This window comes from Panulirus ornatus, chromosome 58 (genome assembly GCF_036320965.1).
Source record: "Panulirus ornatus isolate Po-2019 chromosome 58, ASM3632096v1, whole genome shotgun sequence".
Classification (NCBI taxonomy): domain Eukaryota; kingdom Metazoa; phylum Arthropoda; class Malacostraca; order Decapoda; family Palinuridae; genus Panulirus; species Panulirus ornatus.
In genome coordinates, this window is record NC_092281.1 from 4268621 (window position 1) to 4285452 (window position 16832).

Below are 16832 nucleotides of genomic sequence, written 5' to 3' on the forward strand. Positions count from 1 at the left end.
CTTCAATGTCTAAGCTACATTTTTCTCCAATTTCACTATTTTCCTTCACATTTTCAATTTTGTCTGAAGGTTCTACTTCAAGAGTGATTGTTTTCCAGTAAGGGTCTTCACATCTTGGTTACATCCACACACATTTAGGCACCCCACTCTGAGCCTTCGAGGAGGATGCCTGATGGGGTGGTACAAGGAGTGACGCTCGAAAATAATAACAATAATATTAACCTAATATTACATTATCTAACTACTGAAACTGTGCTCTTCTTCCCAAAGCAGATATTGCATGAATGCCTTCATCCTCTCTATCTCCCCTTTCCCATACAATTCACCAGATACACTCAACAAACTCATACTGATATATCTGAAATTTGGATATTAACTTCTGTGCCCATTCACCTTTATATATTGGCTCTATACAGGCATTCAACTAATAACTGCATAAAGCCACTTTATCTTGAACCATATATGAAGAAAATACTGAATAACCAATTAACAACACTGCCATCCCTTCTCTTGAGAAATTCAAATGCAATCTCATCTACTACAGCTGCTTCACCACATGTCATCTTGTACATGGTTTTCACCAGCTAGCCTCATTTCACCAAACCACTTGCCATGACTCTTTTACTTTGCATATCTCCACATCCGGAACACCCTACATCTGTCATGTTATCCCCTAATACAAAGTCTGCAAAAAACTTGTCTGCCTTCCCATACATTTTCAAAGGCAATGTCACACTTTTATTTTATTACTCTGTCATCTCTCCTTTGGCCTTAATTACCACCTGCATATGTCTGTACAGGAAATTGGCAAAGTTACTAAAGTATTCTAGGTCCATGTTTTGGGTCCCTAGGGTTTTGATTTCCTGACTGAGTTGAGGTCACTGATTGTGAAGTGTTGCATTAAGCAAATGCATGATTCTGCATTCTGAGCAATCAATGTGCCATGAAATCTCATGTGTACCTACGTTTTCTTGCTTCCAGGCAAGAACTCGAGCTTTCTCCTCCTTAGAAAGGTACACACTAACCATCTTGAAGTACAAGTGGAAGAAGTACAGTGCCCAGAAATGTACAGAAAGACCGTCATTCTCTTAAGAAAGCCTGAGCACAGTTAAGTGGGTTGCTGGTGCTCACATCAATAGAAACACTAATCTCAGTGGCCAGATGTACAATGATTTCACCAAGAGCATCATATGCTTGCACCCACATTAAGCCTTAGCTTTGTAACACCTCTGAAAATATTTTGGGGGTATACAATGTAAATTCAAATCTGTAAAACACTACCCCTCTGCTCCCTTTACTGATATTCCTATTTGTTCTTTTGTATTCCTCACTTTCTCTAAAACAATGTTTTTTCCCTGAAGTCTGCCAATACTCTAATACCTCAACTCTCCTTTGCCATCTTTTTCAGCACCTGTACCTTCCTCCTGACCTTCTTCCACTTCCTCTGGGACATTTCTCTATTACTCAAACTCCTCTTCAGGTAACCCCATACACCACTTTCTATGTCACTAACAATTTAACTTCTCTATCCCATTACTCACTATCCTTTCTCACATACCCACATCCCACCTTTCATATGCAACACACTTCTCTTGCACATGTAATCAATGTTTCCCTAAGTATCTTCTATTTCTCACCTAATCCCCTAGCTTTGGTCCCTCTCACCTTTACCAATTCTTCAACCAATCTCCCGTGGTATCTCCTCACACAAGCCTCTTTTCCAAGATCAGTCACCTTTACCATCCCCTTCCTACCCATGTCACTTCCTCTTTTTCTGAAGCTTTTAAAAACTTTCACACTTGCTTCTCCCAAGAAACATTCAAACATCCTCCAACTGCCCACATTTGCACTTCAACATGCAAGTCTCTCTTTAGCACACTTATCATTTGGCTTGTTATGTAATATCTGTTCACTATCAATTCCACTAACCCATATATACTAATATATGTCCCTTTCTTTGAGCCAAGTATTCCCAATCACTAATCCTTTTTCATCAAATTACCCCACAAACTGTTCTTCCCTTACATTCAAATGGAGTACCCCATACATCTCAGTAATACCATCACTTGCTATATCCCCCATTCTTATATCAAAATAACAGATATTTAGGAGAGGCAATAAGGGTTATGGGGTTTGGGTTCAATTAATGTTTTTTTTTTTTTTTGTTTGTTTTTTTTTTTATACTTTGTCGCTGTCTCCCGCGTTTGCGAGGTAGCGCAAGGAAACAGACGAAAGAAATGGCCCAACCCCCCCCCCCCATACACATGTACATACACACGTCCACACACGCAAATATACATACCTACACAGCTTTCCATGGTTTACCCCAGACGCTTCACATGCCTTGCTTCAATCCCACTGACAGCACGTCAACCCCTGTATACCACATGACTCCAATTCACTCTATTTCTTGCCCTCCTTTCACCCTCCTGCATGTTCAGGCCCCGATCACACAAAATCTTTTTCACTCCATCTTTCCACCTCCAATTTGGTCTCCCTCTTCTCCTCGTTCCCTCCACCTCCGACACATATATCCTCTTGGTCAATCTCTCCTCACTCATTCTCTCCATGTGCCCAAACCATTTCAAAACACCCTCTTCTGCTCTCTCAACCACGCTCTTTTTATTTCCACACATCTCTCTTACCCTTACGTTACTTACTCGATCAAACCACCTCACACCACACATTGTCCTCAAACATCTCATTTCCAGCACATCCATCCTCCTGCGCACATCTCTATCCATAGCCCACGCCTCGCAACCATACAACATTGTTGGAACCACTATTCCCTCAAACATACCCATTTTTGCTTTCCGAGATAATGTTCTCGACTTCCACACATTTTTCAAGGCTCCCAAAATTTTCGCCCCCTCCCCCACCCTATGATCCACTTCCGCTTCCATGGTTCCATCCGCTGACAGATCCACTCCCAGATATCTAAAACACTTCACTTCCTCCAGTTTTTCTCCATTCAAACTCACCTCCCAATTGACTTGACCCTCACCCCTACTGTACCTAATAACCTTGCTCTTATTCACATTTACTCTCAACTTTCTTCTTCCACACACTTTACCAAACTCAGTCACCAGCTTCTGCAGTTTCTCACATGAATCAGCCACCAGCGCTGTATCATCAGCGAACAACAACTGACTCACTTCCCAAGCTCTCTCATCCCCAACAGACTTCATACTTGCCCCTCTTTCCAGGACTCTTGCATTTACCTCCCTTACAACCCCATCCATAAACAAATTAAACAACCATGGAGACATCACACACCCCTGCCGCAAACCTACATTCACTGAGAACCAATCACTTTCCTCTCTTCCTACACGTACACATGCCTTACATCCTCGATAAAAACTTTTCACTGCTTCTAACAACTTGCCTCCCACACCATATATTCTTAATACCTTCCACAGAGCATCTCTATCAACTCTATCATATGCCTTCTCCAGATCCATAAATGCTACATACAAATCAATTAATGTTAAAGTATGTAATACACTTATAAAATAATAGAACCTATTAAAACACTTAGCAGCTTAAATGGCAATAGAAATGTATTAATTTTTTTTTATGCTTGATCAGTATTTCCCATGGTAGTGAGACAGTGCTAGGAACATACAAAGAAAAGCCACATTCACTCATTCATTCTCCAGCTGTCATGTGCAATGCCCAGAAACCAAAGCCCCCAATTAACAACCAGGTCTCACAGACTTTTCCATGGCTTCCCCCGGCAACTTCACATGCCCTGGTTCAGTCCACTGACAGCATGCTAATCCATGTAAACCACAGTGTTCCAATTCACTTTATCCCCAGTACATTTTTCATCCTCCTGCATGAAGAAATATATTAGCACTGTATTCATCTCCATCTGGCATATCAAATGGGCATCTCTAGCATTGTCTGTTTATTGACATCCACCAAAATGTTTGCACTGCATTACCTTGAGCATGACTAACGTACTTTGACTACAACATCAAATCATAAACAGCTAGAAAAGTTAAAAGTGGTTTTCATAGGTTCTGTGAATTTATTGCCAGTGTATTACATACTTTTAAATAACCCTACCATTCCCCTGATGCACAACTATTCCCTACTCAACATCATTTGGTACAAAAAATATGAAAGATTTGTTCTCTGTAGGTATCTATGTAATCTTAATGAACTATGTATAGCACTTATAACATCTAATAACTGTATAAATAATCAATGATTATAGAAAATAACTACAATAGTATCTGTGCCTTAGACGAACTCTCCTAAAGACTAGGGTGATTACAGACCTTAGTACTGACATCAATACCTCTCAGATGTCTAGAAAGACTATGTTTTTTCATACTGTCCATTGTTTCTCACATTAGTAAAGTAGCATCAGGAACAAATGAAGAAAGGTTGCATTCACTCACATCCATGCTGTAGCTCTCATGTGTAAACATTAATATCATGACATTAAAAGAATGAATCATGGTACGTACTTGATTATTTTTCAGTTCACATATAGACTGGGAAAGTCTTGTAACGATGCTGTGTTAACTGTAAGTAATCAAATATCTGAGCACTTAAGAATGAATTGGAACTCATAACAGCATTATCTATTGATTTTAGTTCAGCATTTAATGGAATCAAGCTATCCACATTAAATGACGCACTGATATACCTGTTATCTTCTTCAGTAATTCAATTCCATTCTAGACTTTTTATCAAACAGGATGCAATGAGTTCAAGTTGGGAATAATTATCATTTATTACTACAATTAATATGGGGTTCTCATCAGGATCGTGTTTTGTCAGCATTCATATTTGTAATATATACTCATGAAGTGGATGCTACCTTTACAGACTGTAGAACTGTAAAACATACTGATGGCACTGTAATTATTGGTTTGGTTGAAGAAGATGACACTAACAATTTTGAACAGCCAATATATATTTTATTGAGGTGTAATAAAATTTTCACATGGAGAAACTAAGAGTTGAATTTGATTTCCAAAAGAAAAATCACAAGCATACAAAAACAATTAATGGTAATGTAGTTGAAGAGTGTAACGGTTTTAAAGTACCTGAATGCTGTACCAGAGAAGAATCTTTGGCTACATGACATCCAATGCAATGTCAGCAAATACAGACTGTACCTTTTACATATTTTGAAATTTTCCAATACAAATAGCAAAACAAGAGAATCATCAATTATACTTCTGCTGTTTTGCTGGAATTTAGCAAGGAAAATGACACTATTTTTCAGAATCCTCTTTAAAGGTAAAACAGAGCTTCCATAGCCAGGATATCTGGCTATTTCACATCAAAACTTATTTAGCTGGTCTTTACATTTATAGACCGTGCTCTGTAATGCTACAGTAGTATACAGCTAATGCAATAACAATTGTAGGGCATGATCTGGAAATTTAACGATAATAAATAAGCTGATAAAAGTAGTTAAATATTCAATCTTTGATGCAGAGCTAAATCTGACTTTTGCCCTTACCATAATGTACTAAATAAGCATTCCATATAATGTAGTGTATGCCTGCTTTATTGCAATGTGTAACTCTTGTGATGGTTCAATTATGTAAAGGTAGCCATTTTCCAAATCAAATTTCGATAGGTAGATAAAATAAATCAATATCCATAACCTTCATCACCTTGTTCAATATCATTCAATAAAATGTTCTAAAATATGATCTGCATCTTTTAATCTCTATATACTACATGAACTTTGCAGAACACAGTAATCATCATTCTGAGATAACAATGATGCAGAGCTATTAATGACAATGACCCAAATATCAATAATTTCCCTCCACAACATGCCTTACCTAGTCGATTCACTTAAGATAGTACATTACAAATACAAAAAACTCATGAAGCATTAAATATAGTTACTAAAATTTACAGAATTATACAATTTTCTGGTAACAAGATCCATTACTCCTTTTCTCTACCATTATCTGTTTATCTCCAAATTACCTAATCTACACAAAGATACCATATATTACAAATTATGCCATTTTGATATCTTGTGGTTTCAGGAGCAGTTAAAGGAAATTTAGAAATATAGTCTCTAAACATAGGACCAGCTCGCATGTCATTATTTCTTCTATTTTACTGACGAAGTGTTCGAGATGCGGCACTATTACAGTAGCTCCCGTATGATTATCATTCAATACTTTCATTTCCCATTCATTAAATGCTCCTGACATACACTCACAATTACTGTCACTCAGCTGTTTTGAACACCTGCAATCCTCAGAGTTGCCAGCTCAAAATTTCAGATAGTGCTAGATTCACTCCAGAAAAGCGCTAATAAAGCGCTAAACTTAACTAAAATGAGAGCGAAAAAAATGCTCTCATATGATTTGCGATAATTTTCTGAGAAGAAAAATAGAAATATAATGAGAAAAACTTACTGGATAATTGAGAATAAAAATAGCTGTACCTGCTACGTGAATCAATCATTTTCTTTCAAGAGCAGGTCGTGTTCATGTCCATCTTTATCAAAGACCGTTATCCGGTCGGTCGCTGTCACAATATGCTTGTCTGGAAGATCAGGGTATACATAGTGTAAAGTCTACGGGCCGACTTGGATATTATATTTCTTAAGAGTGTAGTCAGCCCCTTCATATTCTTGTCGTTTTCTCTCATATCACACAACACTTGAATGGAAACACTTCCCGTAGGTTTTGTAGTCTACACTGAGCATCACTAAAGTAGTTGTCTATATTTATTTATATGTCCCATTTCACTCATAACATATGTATTTTTAAAACTATTTTAGAAATAAGATTAAAGGAATATCATTTTATTTTTATTTTGCTTTGTCGCTGTCTCCCGCGTTTGCAAGGTAGCGCAAGGAAACAGACGAAAGAAATGGCCCAACCCACCCCCATACACATGTATATATATACACGACCCCACACGCAAATATACATACCTATACATCTCAATGTATACATATATATACACACACAGACACATACATATATACCCATGAACACAATTCACACTGTCTGCCTTTATTCATTCCCATCGCCACTTCGCCACACATGGAATACCATCCCCCTCCCCCTCATGTGTGCGAGGTAGCGCTAGGAAAAGACAACAAAGGCCACATTCGTTCACACTCAGTCTCTAGCTGTCATGCAATAATGCCCGAAACCACAGCTCCCTTAACACATCCAGGCCCCACAGAACTTTCCATGGTTTACCCCAGACGCTTCACATGCCCTGATTCAATCCACTGACAGCACGTCAACCCCGGTATACCACATCGATCCCATTCACTCTATTCCTTGCCCGCCTTTCACCCTCCTGCATGTTCAGGCCCCGATCACTCAAAATCTTTTTCACTCCATCTTTCCACCTCCAATTTAGTCTCCCACTTCTCCTCGTTCCCTCCACCTCCGACACATATATCCTCTTGGTCAATCTTTCCTCACTCATTCTCTCCATGTGCCCAAACCATTTCAAAACACCCTCTTCTGCTCTCTCAACCACGCTCTTTTTATTTCCACACATCTCTCTTACCCTTACATTACTTACTCGATCAAACCACCTCACACCACACATTGTCCTCAAACATCTCATTTCCAGCACATCCACCCTCCTGCGCACAACTCTATCCATAACCCACGCCTCGCAACCATACAACATTGTTGGAACCACTATTCCTTCAAACATACCCATTTTTGCTTTCCGAGATAATGTTCTCGACTTCCACACATTCTTCAAGGCTCCCAGGATTTTCGCCCCTCCACTACCCTATGATTCACTTCCGCTTCCATGGTTCCATCCGCTGCCAGATTCACTCCCAGATATCTAAAACACTTCACTTCCTCCAGTTTTTCTCCATTCAAACTTACCTCCCAATTGACTTGACCCTCAACCCTACTGTACCTAATAACCTTGCTCTTATTCAAATTTACTCTTAACTTTCTTCTTTCACACACTTTACCAAACTCAGTCACCAGCTTCTGCAGTTTCTCACATGAATCAGCCACCAGCGCTGTATCATCAGCGAACAACAACTGACTCACTTCCCAAGCTCTCTCATCCCCAACAGACTTCATACTTGCCCCTCTTTCCAAAACTCTTGCATTCACCTCCCTAACAACCCCATCCATAAACAAATTAAACAACCATGGAGACATCTCACACCCCTGCCGCAATCCTACATTCACTGAGAACCAATCACTTTCCTCTCTTCCTACACGTACACATGCCTTACATCCTCGATAAAAACTTTTCACTGCTTCTAACAACTTTCCTCCCACACCATATATTCTTAATACCTTCCACAGAGCATCTCTATCAACTCTATCATATGCCTTCTCCAGATCCATAAATGCTACATACAAATCCATTCGCTTTTCTAAGTATTTCTCACATACATTCTTCAAAGCAAACACCTGATCCACAAATCCTCTACCACTTCTGAAACCACACTGCTCTTCCCCAATCTGATGCTCTGTACATGCCTTCACCCTCTCAATCAGTACCCTCCCATATAATTTACCAGGAATACTCAACAAACTTATACCTCTGTAATTTGAGCACCCACTCTTATCCCCTTTGCCTTTGTACAATGGAACTATGCAAGCATTCCGCCAATCCTCAGGTACCTTACCATGAGTCATACATACATTAAATAACCTTACCAACCAGTCAATAATACAGTCACCCCCTTTTTTAATGGATTCCACTGCAATACCATCCAAACCTGCTGCCTTGCCGGCTTTCATCTTCCGCAAAGCTTTTACTACCTCTTCTCTGTTTACCAAATCATTTTCCCTAACCCTCTCACTTTGCACACCACCTCGACCAAAACACCCTATATCTGCCACTCTCTCATCAAACACATTCAACAAACCTTCAAAATACTCACTCCATCTCCTTCTCGCATCACCACTACTTGTTATCACCTCCCCATTTGCGCCCTTCACTGAAGTTCCCATTTGCTCCCTTGTCTTACGCACTTTATATATATATATATATATATATATATATATATATATATATATATATATATATATATATATATATATATATTCCTATGAGTCCACGGGGAAAATGAAACACGAATAGGAATATCTTGATCACGCGCAAAATTGTGATCCTTTCCAATATATATATATATATATATATATATATATATATATATATATATATATATATATATATATATATATATATGTCTTTTTTTTTTTTTTTTTGCTTTGTCGCTGTCTCCCGCGTTTGCGAGGTAGCGCAAGGAAACAGACGAAAGAAATGGCCCAACCCACCCCCATACACATGTATATACATACGTCCACACACGCAAATATACAATACCTACACAGCTTTCCATGGTTTACCCCAGACGCTTCACATGCCCTGATTCAATCCACTGACAGCACGTCAACCCCGGTATACCACATCGATCCAATTCACTCTATTCCTTGCCCTCCTTTCATCCTCCTGCATGTTCAGGCCTCGATCACACAAAATATTTTTCCCTCCATCTTTCCACCTCCAATTTGGTCTCCCACTTCTCCTCGTTCCCTCCACCTCCGACACATATATCCTCTTGGTCAATCTTTCCTCACTCATTCTCTCCATATGCCCAAACCATTTCAAAACACCCTCTTCTGCTCTCTCAACCAACGCTCTTTTTATTTCCACACATCTCTCTTACCCTTACGTTACTTACTCGATCAAACCACCTCACACCACACATTGTCCTCAAACATCTCATTTCCAGCACATCCATCCTCCTGCGCACAACTCTATCCATAGCCCACGCCTCGCAACCATACAACATTGTTGGAACCACTATTCCTTCAAACATACCCATTTTTGCTTTCCGAGATAATGTTCTCGACTTCCACACATTCTTCAAGGCTCCCAGGATTTTCGCCCCCTCCCCCACCCTATGATCCATTTCCGCTTCCATGGTTCCATCCGCTGCCAGATCCACTCCCAGATATCTAAAACACTTCACTTCCTCCAGTTTTTCTCCATTCAAACTCACCTCCCAATTGACTTGACCCTCAACCCTACTGTACCTAATAACCTTGCTCTTATTCACATTTACTCTTAACTTTCTTCTTTCACACACTTTACCAAACTCAGTCACCAGCTTCTGCAGTTTCTCACATGAATCAGCCACCAGCGCTGTATCATCAGCGAACAACAACTGACTCACTTCCCAAGCTCTCTTATCCCCAACAGACTTCATACTTGCCCCTCTTTCCAAAACTCTTGCATTCACCTCCCTAACAACCCCAAACAAATTAAACAACCATGGCGACATCACACACCCCTGCCGCAAACCTACATTCACTGAGAACCAATCACTTTCCTCTCTTCCTACACGTACACATGCCTTACATCCTCGATAAAAACTTTTCACTGCTTCTAACAACTTGCCTCCCACACCATATATTCTTAATACCTTCCACAGAGCATCTCTATCAACTGTATCATATGCCATCTCCAGATCCATAAATGCTACATACAAATCCATTTGCTTTTCTAAGTATTTCTCACATACATTCTTCAAAGCAAACACCTGATCCACACATCCTCTACCACTTCTTTTCTAAAGAGCAGTATTAGATTGTTTAATTTACACCTTCGCCACGCAGGAAGCAAATACCTAATACATTTAGCATCGATGGAGTACTTCATGAGTCCCTATATGAACATCAGGAGGGAAACACCAACATTGAGCGCCTTACATAAGAAAGTGGAGAGTACATATGATGATATAAAGTTTCTTATCATCTTTAATGTGCAATAGATTCTCTACGTCATCGTATGTAGAGACACAAACACACGACAACATAAGCTGGTGAGTGAGTGAGCTTTTTGGCGGCTCTAAGCTGGAACAGTAAATCATAAGAGAGGGTTGCTACACTGTGTCCTGGGTGACGTCACTGGTGGGCGGTGCTCTGAAACAACATTAACAACAGCCTGACTCCGCCCATTCATGACGTCACTTTTGCAGCCCTGCCTAGCTACTCTCATTATTTTTTACTGCTCCAACCCAGTTCCGCAAAGAAATTTAATTTATGATTTGTCTAGCCTTTCATTTTCGATTCTCTTTCATATCCAGACAATGTTTTAAAAACACGAACTCTACCAATAGATTAAATGTATTTTGATATATCTTGAAGGTTATCTACTATACTATAAGGGCCGCTCTTCTCGTCTGTTCGGAGTAATCGGCAAAAGGCGAGTTTTTCCTGTTAAAATAACATTAAACATAAAAGATTTACCCCATCATCCAATGTAAATGATGAACATCACAAGCCGAAAAAAATTAGCATCAACATTTAAGAGCCTTACATAAGAAATGAAATGAACATATAATTTTTTTATTATCTTTCATGAACAATAATTTATCTGCGTCACTACAGAAAACAAAGCGATTCTGTTGTGCGCCACAAAAACTATATATATATATATATATATATATATATATATATATATATATATATATATATATATCTTTCTTTCTTTTCTTTCATACTATTCGCCATTTCCCGCATTAGCGAGGTAGCGTTAAGAACAGAGGACTGGGCCTTAGAGGGAATATCCTCACCTGACCCCCTTCTCTGTTCCTTCTTTTGGAAAATTAAAAAAAAAAAAAAACGAGAGGGGAGGATTTCCAGCCACCCGCTCCCTCCCCTTTTAGTCGCCTTCTACGACACGCAGGGAATACGTGGGAAGTATTCTTTCTCCCCTATCCCCAGGGATAACACATATATATATGTATATATTTCTTTCTTTCAAACTATTCGCCATTTCCCGCGTTAGCGAGGCAGCGCCAAGAACAGAGAACTGGGCCCCCGAGGGAACATCCTCACCCGGCTCCCCTCCCCTCTGTTCCCTCTTTTGGAAAAAAAAAATAATATATATATATATATATATATATATATATATATATATATATATATATATATATATATATATATATATATATATTTCTTTTTTATTTTCATACTATTCGCCATTTCCCGAATTAGCGAGGTAGCGTTGAGAACAGAGGACTGGGCCTTTGAGGGAATATCCTCACCTGGCCCCCTTCTCTGTTCCCTCTTTGGGAAAATTAAAAAAAAAGCGAGAGGGGAGGATTTCCAGCCTCCCGCTCCCTCCCCTTTTAGTCGCCTTCTACGACATGCAGGAATACGTGGAAAGTATTCTTTCTCCCCTATCCCAGGGATAACACCAGTATGAATCATGTGGGCAGGGAGATGGGGCGAGCATTTTTGAACAGCAAATCATATGGATGGGTTGCTACTTCATCTCCCTGGTGACGTCACCGTTAGGCAGTGCTCTGAAACAACACTAACGACTATCAACGGCGTAACTCCACCCACTCATGACGTCACCTGGAATTGCCAGACCTCTCTTATGAAATAGTTTTAAACCAGATCTGCCAAACTCGCTTTCCAATGTCCCCGCCCCTCAGCCCCGACAACCGGCTCCAGACTCCGCCCACTCGTGACGTCATCTTGGTATCCAGGCCAGCACCGCAACCGCGGCTTATGAATTACTGCAAAAAATGTTCTCCACAGCCCGCCCGGGCTCAGCCAAATTTTCTTGCTACGCACGGCCCGCGTAACATTGATTGGAAGGCCATCTCAGAAACTCTCTCTTACGAGCGTCTAAGGTTAGGTCAGGTTGAGAATTAGGTATGTGATACTTGCCTGAACTAGTCCATTTCAGAATCTTATCTGTCCAGTGGACCACGGAATATAACGCTACAATTCAAATGTGTCGATAATTTGGGTCAACAGCTCAATACAGGTCATATAGATTAAACTATACGTTTAATTAACCATTTCAAAGTACTCTTCTACCAAACACCATGACGACTGCTGAAAAGGACCCGAACAACAGGCAACGGTCGTAATGATTGCTAACGATCAGCCTCTTCCTGTAAATGGCCGACGACGTAATTGACAAACTAATTAAGCTAGAAATATATATAGACAAGAAAAGGACGACCCCCCCCCCCCCCCCCCGCATCAAACACATACCTTCATTGTGGTGGAGGACACAGGCAGCCCGTTCCCTGGAGACTTAAGGCCTGACTACACCAGCGGGCCTGATCGGCGGGTTTGCCCGTTAACGGGCAAATTCTCGCGGGCCTGCCCGTGAATGTTGTCCACACGACCGAAGTGATGAACAGCCGGGCCTGCCCGACGATGTTGCCAGTAGCGGGTGGAGTGCGGTACGAGAACCATGGTGCCTAGCATTGTCAAGAAAAAAATTTTGTGCTCTATGATAATAGCTTTGTGTCTCAAGAAGAAAAGGATATGGTGTAAAGATTGGTTAAAGAAAAGAAGTATGTTTGGAAGCACTGCAACAATACTTCGTATCGGAAGTACCATGCTCTCTCATCTCTGCAGCAATAGCCTTCACTGCTGTTATGCGTTTGTCTGTTCTTATAGCATTTCAGCTTCACATTCCATAAACATGGATTCTTACGATAAAGGTCAATCAAAGTACTAGTAAGTGCTTTAGACCAAAAAATTGTTGGTGGCTCACTAGAGTTATCCTGAGCTGCCATCGTTAAATGTTCACTGTGCTACTATGTCGTGGGATGAAGGCCCGCTGTGGGTTCACGATATTATCTTGCGTCTGGCAGGGTAGAAACTCCAGCTACCGGGCACCGGCTCAGTGATTTCGCTCAGCGGGCTTTCGGGCAATTTGATCGTTTGCCCGTCAAATATGCCCGTTAACGGGCAAGCCCGCCGATCAGGCCCGCTCGTGTAGACAGGCCTTTAGGCACACGCGACCAACCCACAAACCAATATGGCTTCTTCCATCTCTTTTGGCCTTCCCCGACATCGTATGTCCACCATCTTACGAATTTAAAGTAATTCACGCATTTGTGATGTTCTCTGAGCATTGAAATGTCCAGGAATTTACGATACTGATGGTCAGAGCATCAGTGACGTCACTAGTGGGCGGTTCTGAAACATTAACAACAGACTGACTCCGCCCACTCATGACGTCACTTTGGCAGCCCAGCGTAGCTACTGTTATTATTTACTGCTCCAACCCAGTTCCGCCAAGAAATTTAGTTTATAATTTAAAAAAAAAAATATATATATATACATATATATATATATATATATATATATATATATATATATATATGTATATATATATATATTTGTTTATGGATGGGGCTGTTAGGGAGGTTAATGCAAGAGGTTTGGAAAGATGGGCAAGTATGCAGTGTGTTGTGGATGAGAGAGCTTGGGAAAAGAGTCAGTTTTTGTTCGCTGATGATACAGTGCTGGTTGATTCATGTGAGAAACTGTATAAACTGGTGACTGAGTTTGGTAAAGTGTGTGAAAGAAGAAAGCTGAGAGTAAATGTGACTAAGAGCAAGGTTATTAGGTACAGTAGGGTTGAGGGTTAAGTCAATTGGGAGGTAAGTTTGAATGGAGAAAAACTGGAGGAAGTGAAGTGTTTTAGATATCTGGGAGTGGATTTGGCAGCGGATGGAACCATGGAAGCGGAAGTGAATCATAGGTTGGGGGAGGGGGCGAAAGTTCTGGGAGCGTTGAAGAATGTGTGGAAGTTGAGAACATTATCTCGGAAAGCAAAAATGGGTATGTTTGAAGGAATACTGGTTCCAACAATGTTATATGGTTGCGAGGCGTGGGCTATAGATAGAGTTATACGGAGGAGCGTGGATTTGCTGGAAATGAGATGTTTGAGGACAATATGTGGTGTGAGGTGGTTTTATCGAGTAAGTAATAATAGGGTAAGAGAGATGTGTGGTAATAAAAAGAGTGTGGTTGAGAGAGCAGAAGAGGGTGTTTTGAAATGGTTTGGTCACATGAAGAGAATGAGTGAGGAAAGATTGACCAAGAGGATATATTTGTCAGAGGTGGAGGGAACGAGGAGAAGTGGGAGACCAAATTGGAGGTGGAAAGATGGAGTGAAAAATATTTTTAGCGATCGGGGCCTGAACATGCAGGAGGGTGAAAGGTGTGCAAGGAACAGAGGGAATTGGAATGATGTGGTATACTGGGGTCAACGTGATGTTATTGGATTGAACCAGGGCATGTGAAGCGTCTGGGGTAAACCATGGAAAGGTCTGTGGTGCCTGGATGTGGAAAGGGAGCTGTGGTTTCGGGCATTATTGCATGACAGCTAGAGACTGGGTGAGAACGAATGGGGCCTTTGTTGTCTTTTCCTAGCGCTACCTCGCACAGATGAGGGGGAAGGGGGATGGAATTCCATGTGTGGCGAGGTGGCGATGGGAATGAATAAAGGCAGACAGTGTGAATTGTGTGCATGGGTATATATGCATGTGTCTGTGTGTGTATATATATGTGTGCACTGAGATGTATAGGTATGTATATTTGAGTGTGTGGACGTGTATGTATATACATGTGTATGGGGGTGGGTTGGGCCATTTCTTTCGTCTGTTTCCTTGCGCTACCTCGCAAACGCGGGAGACAGCTACAAAGCAAAATAAAAAAAAATATAATATAATTTCGTATAGCCTTTCATTTTCAGTTCTCTTTCATATCCAGACATTATCTTAAAAACACGAACTGTACCAATAAGTTAAATGTATTTTGATATATATTGAAGGTTATTTACTACTATAAGGGCCGGTTTTCTCGTCTATTCGGAGGAATCAGCGAAAGGCGAGTTTTCACTATTAAAATAACATTAAACATAAAAGACGTACCTCATCCAATGTAAACGATGAACGTCACAAGCGGAAAAAATTAGCAATTAGCATCAACATCTAAGAGCCTTACATAAGAAATTGAAATGAAAATATAATTTTTTTCTATTATCATTTATGAACAAATAATTTATTTACGTCACTACATAACACAAAGCGATTCTGTTTCGCGCAACACAAACACCAGTATAAATTATATAGGCTGGGAGATGGGGCGAGCATTTTGAACAATAAATCATATAGATGGGTTGCTGCTTCGTCTCCCTAGTGACGTCACCGTTAGGCAGTGCTCTGAAACAACACTAACGACTATCAACGGCGTGACTCCACCCACTCATGACGTCACCTTAGATTGCCAAAGCTCTCTTATGAAATACTGTTTTAAACCAGATCTGCCAAACTCGCTTCCAATGGCCCCGCCCCGACAACTGGCACCAGACTCCGCCCACTCGTGACGTCACCTTGTTACCCAGGCCAGCACAGCAACCTTGCCTTATGAATAACTGTTTGAAACCAGATCTGCGAAAAATGCTCCCCGCTCAGCCAAATTTGCCCCCCACGGCCCGCGTAACATTGGAAGGCCAACTCAGAAACTCTCTTATGAATGACGACTGTCTTAATTCAGTCTGCCAAACTTGCCGAAAAACACACGTTACATGGTTAGGTTAGGTTGGTTACACCCACATCAATCCTCTTCCATACAATCGTCAATGCTCAAAATCTTTAGAACTTTGTCCACACTTTCCTTTACCCTCATCCTCCCTGGTAATTCACCATATTTCACTTTCCACGGAGCAATTTTGACATTATTAATGTCATTCACGCCCATATATTTTGATAACCACAGCCTTAAAACAGACTAAACCAATCATATTTATCTTTCTCCTTGCAGTAGGGTATACCAACACTCCAGCTGGGTATGGCTGGTCCCTAAGCTGTCGCTCTCGCGAGACCAAATAGTTAAATTCCTAGCACAAGAGATGTTCATTGGTACTTACCTTACTTATCCTTAAATCCTTATCAAGAAGGTAAGCCTCTCAGACTTCTGATGGGCCTGAAAACATAATTTGGAAGCTAACACAAGTCTCTCGGTCCATCACACTCACTCACTGTTTATAAATGAGATTAA

General features: G+C 40.6%; 1 protein-coding gene across 2 annotated transcripts in view; it reads right to left on the reverse strand.

The window, feature by feature from the left end:
• The window catches only part of LOC139766856 (GPI ethanolamine phosphate transferase 2-like), a 110396-nt gene extending 93564 nt beyond the window's left edge, over positions 1-16832 (reverse strand). The window contains exon 1 of one of the 2 annotated variants that reach the window (XM_071695814.1): positions 16702-16832. The gene's annotated coding sequence lies outside the window, so the exon portion shown is untranslated. Of the gene's footprint in view, positions 1-6208; positions 6272-16701 lie in introns of those variants that run through there. The other variant, XM_071695813.1, reaches the window with a different exon arrangement.